Source organism: Myzus persicae, unplaced genomic scaffold, assembly GCF_001856785.1.
Source record: "Myzus persicae strain clone G006 unplaced genomic scaffold, MPER_G0061.0, whole genome shotgun sequence".
NCBI lineage: Eukaryota > Metazoa > Arthropoda > Insecta > Hemiptera > Aphididae > Myzus > Myzus persicae.
Genome location: NW_019101948.1, coordinates 254,990 through 266,272, shown reverse-complemented (window position 1 = coordinate 266,272; position 11,283 = coordinate 254,990). Strand labels below are relative to the sequence as shown.

The 11,283-nt window shown below is 33.3% G+C and overlaps 1 protein-coding gene across 2 annotated transcripts in view; it reads right to left on the bottom strand.

Annotated features, from left to right (window-relative positions):
- The window catches only part of LOC111030842 (neural cell adhesion molecule 1-like), a 195,087-nt gene that overhangs the window by 35,631 nt on the left and 148,173 nt on the right, over positions 1-11,283 (bottom strand). The window lies entirely within an intron of this gene.

The following is an 11,283-nucleotide window of genomic DNA, read 5'->3' as shown; positions in this document are numbered from 1 at the left end:
CACCCCCACCCACGCGTTTGGTTGTTTCCGAAGTTTATGACTTCTACTTAACTCGACTCGACATTAATATACATTATTGTGTGCGATATTATTCATTGTCACGTATCAAAAACTCATTGGTGTGTGAAGTTTTCAAAGGTATAATTTGATAGACGGCCCGGGTTTTCTGTTCATAAAAATATATTGCGTCGGTATTCGCCAAAAGCCCAATGCACGGTCGTCTCCGCGACGTATATAATATGGACCTTTATATTTCCGTCTTGTCTTCGTGTCAATACGGCGACAAGTACAAAACACACACGACGGAAACAATATTGTCGTTTGAGACTGCGCGAATCAATGGTTCGGTACCGGAGTGTTATTAAACAGGTGGTACATGATGGTAGCCGTACGGTTCGTGTTATCTCTCTGGAATGATTCGAGATCATTGTTGATATTGTAATGTTTCAAGCGTGGTTTGTGATTTGTGCGTTATATTTTATAATCTAAATAAACGAATAAAGCGGAATATGATCGCTCGCATGGCGCATAATATTACTTTCTCCGTACCAATATACGACAAAACATATAGTGACGGATTCAAATTAAAATTAGCTCTCCGAAGAACCAACCGAATGCGGTGTACGAGATGTTTGAAGTAATTGTTTATATCTTTATAAATTTGTTAATAAAAAGTAAAAAATAAAACATAATATTATTACAACGCATAAACGCCAGTGGGAAAAAAATAGTATTCAAACAATAATAATTATACCTATTAGGCGTGTAATTATATTATGTTCTTTAATTACTAGGTGGTATAAGTGCGTTAATTTAATTTTTCCTTGAAAACGGTACCACTAATCAAAACAAAACGAATGTGTCCGACTTGAATTTTGTTTGCTTTAATCAAATCTCTTTGAAAAGAATTCCGACTTCATTAACTTTATACACATTTTGTTTTTAAACAGATGAAATGACCAATTCGTCTAACAAGTTTTCGACATTTTTTATAATTAAAAATAATGTCCCAAAGGCACTTTTTATTTTACCAAAAATAAATCATTTCAATATAATATTCAAGATTAACTGTAATGGATATATTATTACGTCTTATTAAATTATAGCTTTCCCTTCTGATGGTGTGCTAAGTAGGCACTATTAATATGTATTATTTGATAAGATTTTACCCACCTGTCAAAAAGGTACCTTATCAATTTATTACACCACATATTCCATAAACACAGACAATGTTATATTTTTAAATATCAAAAATAAAAACATACTTAAAAGTTAAAATAAATAATATACTCTGATAATAATCCTCCACTTAAGGCTTTAAATGAAACATAATACTATAAGTAATTTAATAATGTTTAATATTGTTCAATACATAAAATATATCTCTAAAATATGATTATATAATTATACTCGGATATCAAACTCAATTTTGCCGTTCAGCGACCCATTCTATATTCTAACACATTTAATTTCTACTAATTGTTTTAAATAGGTATTTCTTTTTTTCAATGCCTATATCACTAGTCTAGTGTTTTCTTGCACTAGGTCAAATCAAAAAAAAAAAACAAATCCATAAATACAAGTAATTCGGCAAATACGTATTTGAAGTTCATTAATCGAGTACAGTAGGTATAGCTGTATAGATTGGTACTATAGGTTTTAAGTTTTTGATTTACAATAATAATCATTATTCGGGAATAATATTATTACTACGCCTTTTTTTACGACGTTATGTGTACAGAAATAATGTGTTTTTCAAACATTTTATATATTATTAATAATTATAGGTGGTAATAATTTCACGAAATTGCGAACATTAAATTATTTACGAACAAGCAAGAAAATATTGTGAATGAAAATTTTTTTTAAAAAACCGGCGAATAATGTTTTACTCACACGCCAATGGTGTATTCTCGAGTGAGAGGAAAAGAGTTGGTACGATTCAACGTGTGTGCGTTTGTGGGTAAGTTATTTGACACCAGAAATGGCTTTAACTGGTCAGAACAGATATATTATTCACTACAAAGCAACTTTTGCGCTTATAATACGTATGTATATATATTTATAAAAAAAAAAAAAAAATGTTTTTATCTCACGTCGTATGCACCCCGGTCCTGGTATTCTTCGGTATACGCGGTAGCGACTGGGGAGGAGAGCGAATCGGTAGCGCGGACACGAACACACAAACATTGAAAACGCTTTTATTTATCAGAAAATTGAATCCCTCCGTTCTCTCGCCGTAATGATCGCCACCGCCACCGACGAGATTTATACTCTTCTCGTTCATCTTTCGAGATAATAACAATAATAATAATAATAATGTCCTCGGGCCACCGAATATCTGCTCGGCGTGGCGTAGTAGTATTCACTATAATAATATTGTAATGTATTATTGCGCGTTGTATGGACGTATATCATTATTGTTATTATTATTATTATTATTATTATTATTATTATTATTATTATTATTGTAGTTATCGCTGTTCCGAAATTCCGCAGTGTTGCAAGTGTACAGACCGGAAATCCATGCGAAATGATAACGCCGCATATTGTGCGCATTTGCGTCACACCGACGACGACGTGGAAATTATAGGTAAGTGGTGTGTTTTTAAGCGGATCGAGCTGTTTAATAATTATTTGAATCATTCGAGCTGTGGATATTCTCCGACTCTTTTGTGGCGGCGCTATGGCTGCAATAACGACGGCCGGGTGCAATACAATTATAAACGAGTGTTAGTCAATACCTATCGTACACTGCACATATTAGAATATAATGATATAATATCATTTGTTTCATCAATCTTCGAAAATTGACTTTTACGACTTGTCCCCCGAAACTTACTACGACACACTATACGGTAAAATAATACGACGTGGCCCGTCGTCGTTATACACTCCTATATAGAGATGGAGAGCATTGATGCATCAAATAATAATATGTACCTGGTCATTGCAGGTGTGATACCAGTCATTAACCATCCAAACAATTCCCGCGGTTTTTACAACTTTAAAATCATAGACTATATAGTACCTATAATAATATATTGCTGTTATTATTCAAGGTTCATTAGAAGATTTATGGTCGAATCAAAATTCAAACCAGTCAATGTATAAAATATTAAACACACGTAAACTGCATATACTGTATACCAATAACAAAACCTTGCAAATAATGAATCATGACATACACTATTATTTCATAATTACACAGGTATTATTGAAGTTAAATCGTCGTCTAAATACAATGTACAACTATATTAATGTATACATTGGTGAGTGATATACAAATTGAAACGATCGGTGGAGTCCATTATCAACGAAATCAGCTGGCCAATAGAAACTGTTCACCGATTTGGCAACTCTCTCATATAAACATTGGATCACCTACCTATTAAAATTAGACAATATTAATCATCAAGTACACGTTTGGTCTACCTACAAGTAAAGCTTTGGGTGAACAGTATAGTATAGTATACCTACTGTCGAATGGGTAGGGAAAATTTGAGAAAATTTGGGAAAATAAGGGAAAACCCGTATTGTGATGCACGCGAGAGCGATTAATTTTCTAGTTATTGCCGGCGAGGTGGAATTCGATCGAAAATTAAAATAATTATGTAACAATAAACAAAATAACGGATTTTGTTGCCAATATATCATACGGTAGCTATACCCACCTGGAACTTTTGAAAAGAAAATGAATAAATCTATGTAACCCATCCCGCAGCCCCGATGCCTTTTAATGCACAGTGCTATATACCTACGTATTATGTAGGATATAATGCTGCCACGATAGCGAAAACTTTGCAGTGAATACTTTTCTTGACAAAGAAGTTTTTAGTGACCTTCGCTCATTGATCGGTAGTTTTAAAAGTTTCTTGGTTGGAAATTCGTTAAAAGCATATTTACACACGCTGGTACGCGATGGGAGTTACGGAAACTATAATGAAACCATGGCCTTCTAATTAAACCATGATTTTGGCGCAGACGGCCGTGTAACTAACGAGCGGCGACGAATGTTTATGCCCCGACCACTTTACCGCCCCGCTGCGGCCACGTTTAAAGGTTGCGAGCGTCTGATTTATTTCGCATAATATTATAAGGTACGGTATTTGAAAATATGTGTAGATCGCCGAATCATTTCGAAACAGGTGGTGCGAAGACGCAGCGGATACGATTTAGGCGGAGGCCTTCGATCGCAGACAACAGCCAGAGCGAATTGTATATACATAGTAACGCGTGAAGCTCGCAGCAGTGTTTGATTGAAGAACTTTTTGTCACGGGCCATCCCGTTCGGGACGACTGAACATCCAAAATAGAATACGAAAATTAAATTAAAATATGGATCTTTAATGTAAATCGAATAGGCGAAAAAAACTAAACTCGTCTGCCGGTCCTTTCCTTTATATCGTGACATGGATACCGTCATTTTGTTCGCCGTCGCGTTCAGCTATTTCCATTCTTTTTTTTAGTTCTCCATACAACGCACACCCTTCCACATGATGTCCCTCTCATTTTGCATTCAAATTCAGTACCGTATTATACCCTCGCAAATCGTACCTAACCGAAGGAAAATTGGAATTCTTAAAAGAGAATTTTAAACATTTAAAATACAAGAGCATTCATATTATATATAATATTATAATAGAACGTATTGATTTTTCACCGACGAAAATATTCCGTGCATTACGCAATATCGGAAAAACAAAACGTAGTCGACTGGATTCACCGTCAGAAATAAATCGAATATGAGTACAGTTAAGCGATTAATGTTCCACACGTTGATTATGCTAAAATATTATACACCATGACTCTCTTTTAATGTTAACCATTCTTATATGTATATTATTTTGTTTATCGTGGAAACATAGTAATGTTGAATGGAGGAGTTTTGCATCCGACATTTATTAACGATTAAACACGACAACGATAAATCATTAAATGCAAATAAAACTCCAGATTTCCCTTTCTTTTAATTAGTGTTAACGGTTTATACGTTTTCTTTTTAAGGCCGAGACATTTTTGGGCGTATTATTTAGCATTCAGACTTTTCCGTACGCAAATACGCGACTGCATTATAAGGATCTCTGCTGGAATCGTAGCTGGTAAATGTGATGTAATTAAGTATTCAGATTTTTTTTAGTTTTTTTCTTTTACATTTTTTATCCCATTTCCCACGGTTAATTTATTATCGTTATTTTTGCTGCAGTATATTTAAAAAAAATTTTAAAAAGAAAAGCGGCTAATGGGAACATTGTCTTTACGCGCAGGATGAAATGACGCTTATAAATTTACAAGAAAACGAGGGCTGTCTCGTGCAGGCCGCACCGGTGGATATGGCGGTTCTGCACTATTTTACGCAATAATTTTTGACTTTTTTCACCGTGTAGTCTTAAACACGAGAATTTTACGGGCTGGAAAAATATCTTAAAAAAATATATATAAAATAATAATCGAAAACGGAAGCGATTCCGCAACAATAGCTCCGGCTTACCGGGTTATAGATGTAATTTATACAATATAATAGCCCTAACGACAACTTTATTATCAACAACTATGCGACCAAACAATCACCGTGCATCTAAATAATTATACTGTATCTATATTATTTTATGACGGCGGCGCATCCGTGCATAATTTTTTATGTTTACGGTAGTTATCTTTTCAGACTTTATATAAAAAAATGATTTATTTTAATCCACCGAGTCTCGAAGTAGGTACCTAATGCTGTTTTTAAGAGACGTCTTTTTTTTAAAAAACCGGTTGTATACAATTTTTGAAATTTTCTCATAATTTTATAATATACGTGTTATTTAGAAACGAACTGTTCGATATCTTTAAACGCCACATAAAAATGCAGTACGGCGAACACTTGGAAAATAGGAGAACAACAATTTTGAAAATATGCACTTTTAGCTGGACTCGAAAATAGTATAAAGAATGTGTTAATTTATACAGGCATCACCCAGCTGCAGTATATTAGGTTTGAAATATTCTCAAGACATCACTCTGCCGAAAATAGTGAGCATAGTATTATGGCATTCGATCTCGTATTGCAACTCGCTTAATATCGTCCTACCAAAACGATAGAGAAACGTCGTAAGGTTTTTTATCGGATGATTTTTTTTTATTCAGTTCCTCGTGCTTTTGAAAACTCAAACTCTCTGTGCGTCTCGTGCCAGCTGGCATATAGAGTTGTCTAGCTGTTGACGTCTAAAACCGGAATAATCACAAGACTGCAAAGGTACGCCTACACTAATACACATCTCTACATACATATATATTACTCATCAGTGGCCAATCGGTTTTGATGACGGTTCGTATTATAAATAATGTAACCGCACATGAACCCGCGAGGAGACGCATCGCGATAATATTGCATAGACTTTTGCACTCAACGTCACTGACGACACTTCGATCAGTCTATAATGGTGTACGACGGTCGAGACACTCGTCGGTTTCTCGAGCAGGAACCTTTTCGCCACCGTCGTCGTAAGTACCGTTAAATAATTTAACTTCAGTGTTCACTTTTGTTCGGCCTCGGCAGAAGGTTTTTATCTTTCGCCGCGTGAACCCGGAACGTTGGGAAACCGTCATTGGCCGCCATGATGTATTATTGTACAGGGAAAGTCCGACAGTATTAGGCAAAACATTGATCTGCTCGTTTCAGCCCTGCAATGGTCTCGGGTACGGAAAATCTTTGAGGGAATTAAACCAGACACGCTCGAAATAACGAACCGCAGTGCGGTGAGCGATGGCAAGGGATCTACTGAAATAGAATACTTTTGGAAAACTGTGCACTGTTTGAATACATGAATATTTTTTACTATTAGACTAATACCTATGCAATAAAGTCTTACATTGATAAGCATTTTAAGCTCAGATGAGCTTGGGTACTGAAAATATTGCTCGGTGCTTAAGCGCCTACAATATTAATTATAAACGTATTATTGTGACTGCAGACACCGCGTGCACCATAAGCTACTATTAAAAATATAAAACGATATTGCTCCGATCAAATAATATGATGTTTTTTTTTTTTATCTCTGTGGTTGAATTGTGGCTAATGAATGGGAATTTATTCTTGAATGCCGATCGATATTCGTCAGTATGGAGAAAATCAATTCTAAACGTAATAATACATATAGAACCGATGTTGAATCGAGGGGGAATATGGGCACTATAGTGCGGTTCATAAAGAAAATCGAATCAAATCGCAGAAAACAAGTTATAGTCGAGTGATTGTGTGCGTATGCGTGAGGGAGAGAGATAGAGAGAAAGAGAGGGACTTTTTTCTTATTTCTGTGCATCGAGTAAAATTCTCAAAGCGCTCGATGTTTGGATTATATTATTATTTAAACAAACGTATATCGCGGCTTTGTGTGTATTGAAAACGACGTCTATTGTTAGTCGTAGCCCCCAACATCTTACACGAAAGTTTTGGTTTACTATTGGAAGGAGAGTGCCAATTGTTCAACAATGACATTTTAGTCGGCGTGAAAAATTCGGCCATAGACAACAAACGCACTGTACCGGAGAAACTAGTATTTTGTTTTCTTCTTAACAGTCGCGAAACAAGGGTCTAGTTTTTATCATATTTTATGTTATTACAAGTCACAACTTACTGTACGCAAGCACAATGTGTAGCGACAATAAAAACACGATTTGATCGATTATTTATACTGTGGGGCCTTTAAGAGTTTAAAAATCGATACAAAATTAAAAATCATTTTAAGCACTCGATGTATTAGGTTATTATAAAATGACTATATTAATACGTTACGGTGACACAATGTGTCATTGATACGGCTGTATACGGTCAACTAAGTAGGTCATCTTGATTTGTTGGTGCAACATTTATACACATAGTCAATAGTCGTCTTTTGTGCCAACGACAGATGAGGTTATAATATTATTTTAAAAATGTTTAACTAGTGAGCGAGTGCATAAATAATGTTAAGTTAACTGAGTAGATAATACTGGTATATAAATAACATATTATTATATCTGAATTTCTCACAGGGAATGTAATAATTAGCTTACGGTTAAGGTAAAATGGAATTCATATTATCTCGTTTCTGCGAATATTATGTAAATACCAAAGTATGAAACCGAGTTTTTTCCACCGTGAAATTCTTAGTTTTGGTAAGTATCATATTATCTAATCGATGAGGACCCAATAATATAAATTCGAAAAATCACATTCCTCCTATAAATTGGTTGCATTATAATCGAACATTTAAACACATGCGCCAGTTTTTGAGATATTTCGAACGACTGAAATAGTAAATATACCTACTACGACCAGCTATTTATTGTTACATTACTTAATTTAAAGCCACCGCCGAACATTGTTCGAAGTTTTCTACAATGCGTTCGTACATATATGAACTCAATGTGAGAGTGTAACATGTTTCTGTAACTCTATGCACAATGCATATATATATGTATATATAATATATATGGGTATTGTGTGCACAATGTCACGCAAAGATAGTGTCTACAATATTATTTTCTCGTACAATTTCCATTTCCGAGAAGCGTATGATTAGTAGCCATCGGCGTTGAATGTATGAATATAATAACAACTGTGTCTAAATTGAGTCTATATTTTGGATTGAGGAGAAAACTTTATTTCGGTCTTCTTCTTCGGTCGTCGAAACGAGTCAAAGTGAACGTGAATTCGCATGACGTGTATAATAATATTATAAAACATACATAATATGGTGAATGGTGAATTCTCCTCCTTTTTCTTCAATGATGCAGTTATTCGAAATCTAATTTTTAGAATTTTTAAACGATATACTTAAAACCCTTATTATTTTATTATACTTAAAAAGATAGTGACCTGCCGAGATACGGACTTCTGTTATTCAAACGAGAATCTACCAAACATCATCATCATCATCACAGGACACTCCATAGGTAGTACAAAAACATTCAAGAATTTCAAAACTTCTATGGTCTCTGCAGAGTAGGTATAAATATAAATATTCTTAAAAGTCCAAAAATATTACAAGAATTTGAATAAATTCGTTATCAGAGGAAAGAATATGGGGTACATCGTGCTCGGCGAATCACCCGGTATAGGTTAGAGTACCAAACTACCAACTACCAAAGTATACGAATTCTCTAAAGTCAACAGGATAGAGGTATAATATATAATAACATGACGTACCTATATAATATATAATATATGTATTATAAATTATAATATTTCTGACGCAGCTATGTATAAGAACACACGCATACGGCGTCGACGTCATACGAGTTACGCGGTGTCGATGTAAAGTTAAGTTTTTTTTTTTTTGTTTTTTATTTTTATAAACATACGTAGAATAATAAATCCCGTTGGATCCATTATGGAAATGCTGTAGCAGAAGGGACATAACCTGCAGGCATAAATCGTACAATAGAAAAAAAAAACAACCGAAGTCGGGTTGGGAAAAAACCTAACACTTTCGCATAAACATCAAGCTATATACGTTTTCGGCGTTTTGTTATGTCATGTTTTTTTTTTTAATACATAAATATTTTCTTAACCAAAAATATCTTTTAGACCTTTTCGGCAGGGCAGGGCCGTTCGACTGGGGAAAAAATGGTTCATATTATTATAAATCTTTGGACGAAATTGTAGAAATCGGAGAGAGATAATCGTATAGCAGACCTACAATAATAATAGAACGGACCGGAAGCGTTAAAAAACTACCGAAAAGCAACAGATATTATTGCAATGAATTTAAATGTGTTTGTAAATATTTTACAATATAATGAATACGAAATGTCTGGCAAAACGAATAGTAAAAGTGCCGCCACTGGACACGGGATCTTCAAATATATGCTAGGGTTGACAATACTAGAATAATAATACAATAAATATTATATGAGTTGAAAATACACCTAAAAATTCAAAAACAATAATTGATTGCGTTTTTCGATTCGCGGGACAATGACCATACTATAATTTTTAAAACAGACGCCCGTCTTACGTATTAAATAAAACAACGTCAGTAGGCATATATTCAAAAACCTATCATTTATAATAAAAACTTACAAATGTAATTGAGTAGCTGCTACAATACTGAAAATTAAAATACAAACAAAATTTCACTGTGCACGGAAATAATTCGAAATCGATATTATTGTTTTCGAATTATTGCTTATCTATAATAATACGAGACAGCGATCAACCTGACATTGATCAAAACTTTGGCGATCAATGAATCCTTATCTGAAAATGTGTTCTCAAATAATATTATTGCATCGAGTATTACAGGGTCAGAGTGTCTCTATACAATATTCAAGATCCTGTTCGATTCCTCCAGGAAAATTTGAAATTAAAAACAAAAAATACGGGACACTGTGTAATAATTTTAAAAAAAAGAAAACACCCAAACCTATTTCCCCTGGCGACGCCACTATGTGAATAAATTCAAATCAAAGCGTTTTGATTTTTTGATTTCGTTTCCAATATAATTATAAAAACTGTTGAGATCGAGCTTTAGTCCATGTCCATATTAATATTATTATTATTATTTTCTATCTGAAATACAATGAAAACGATAATAATTCATTGAAATGTTTAATTTTGATAAAAAATAAATACCATAAAAGATTAATAATTTCAGAATAAAATATTACTTTTTAGGTAGGTCCTTATTAAATTTATTGGTAACCGTATATTTTCTATACAAATTTGTATTTGTGAATCACTTGACCGATATTAAATCGTTTACTTATTTTCCATTCAGATATCTCTATAAATCATAATTAATTTTGTAATGTCTCGAAAAACACACGATCATCAAAAGAGGTAGGAACTGTACAAATACATTTGTTATCCGAATGAACATAATATAATTGCATAAAAGTATTATAAGTTAAATGGACAAATAATAATTTAAATAAATTTCATTAGTAACAGTACTCAGTAATTAATGGGTTTTAATAATCACAAAAATTGAATAAATAGTAATTACGATATTATGTGTATGAATGTATTAATCAGTGATAAAATCCACGTTCAAAAATAAAATGAAAACTTGTTATTGAAAATCATTTGAATTTCTCTTGACAAATTTAGTTATGTCTATAATATAGTCTGAGAAGAGCAAAGAAAAAAATAAACAAATAATTGTAAATTTAAATCATTAGTACTATAAATATAACTACATAACATTATAACAAATAATATAAAACTGTATGTACACTTTTTATCTATATTGTCATACCTAGCTATATCATTGTTATATTTATTTTGGAATTTCTAATTTCTACATTCTTTAA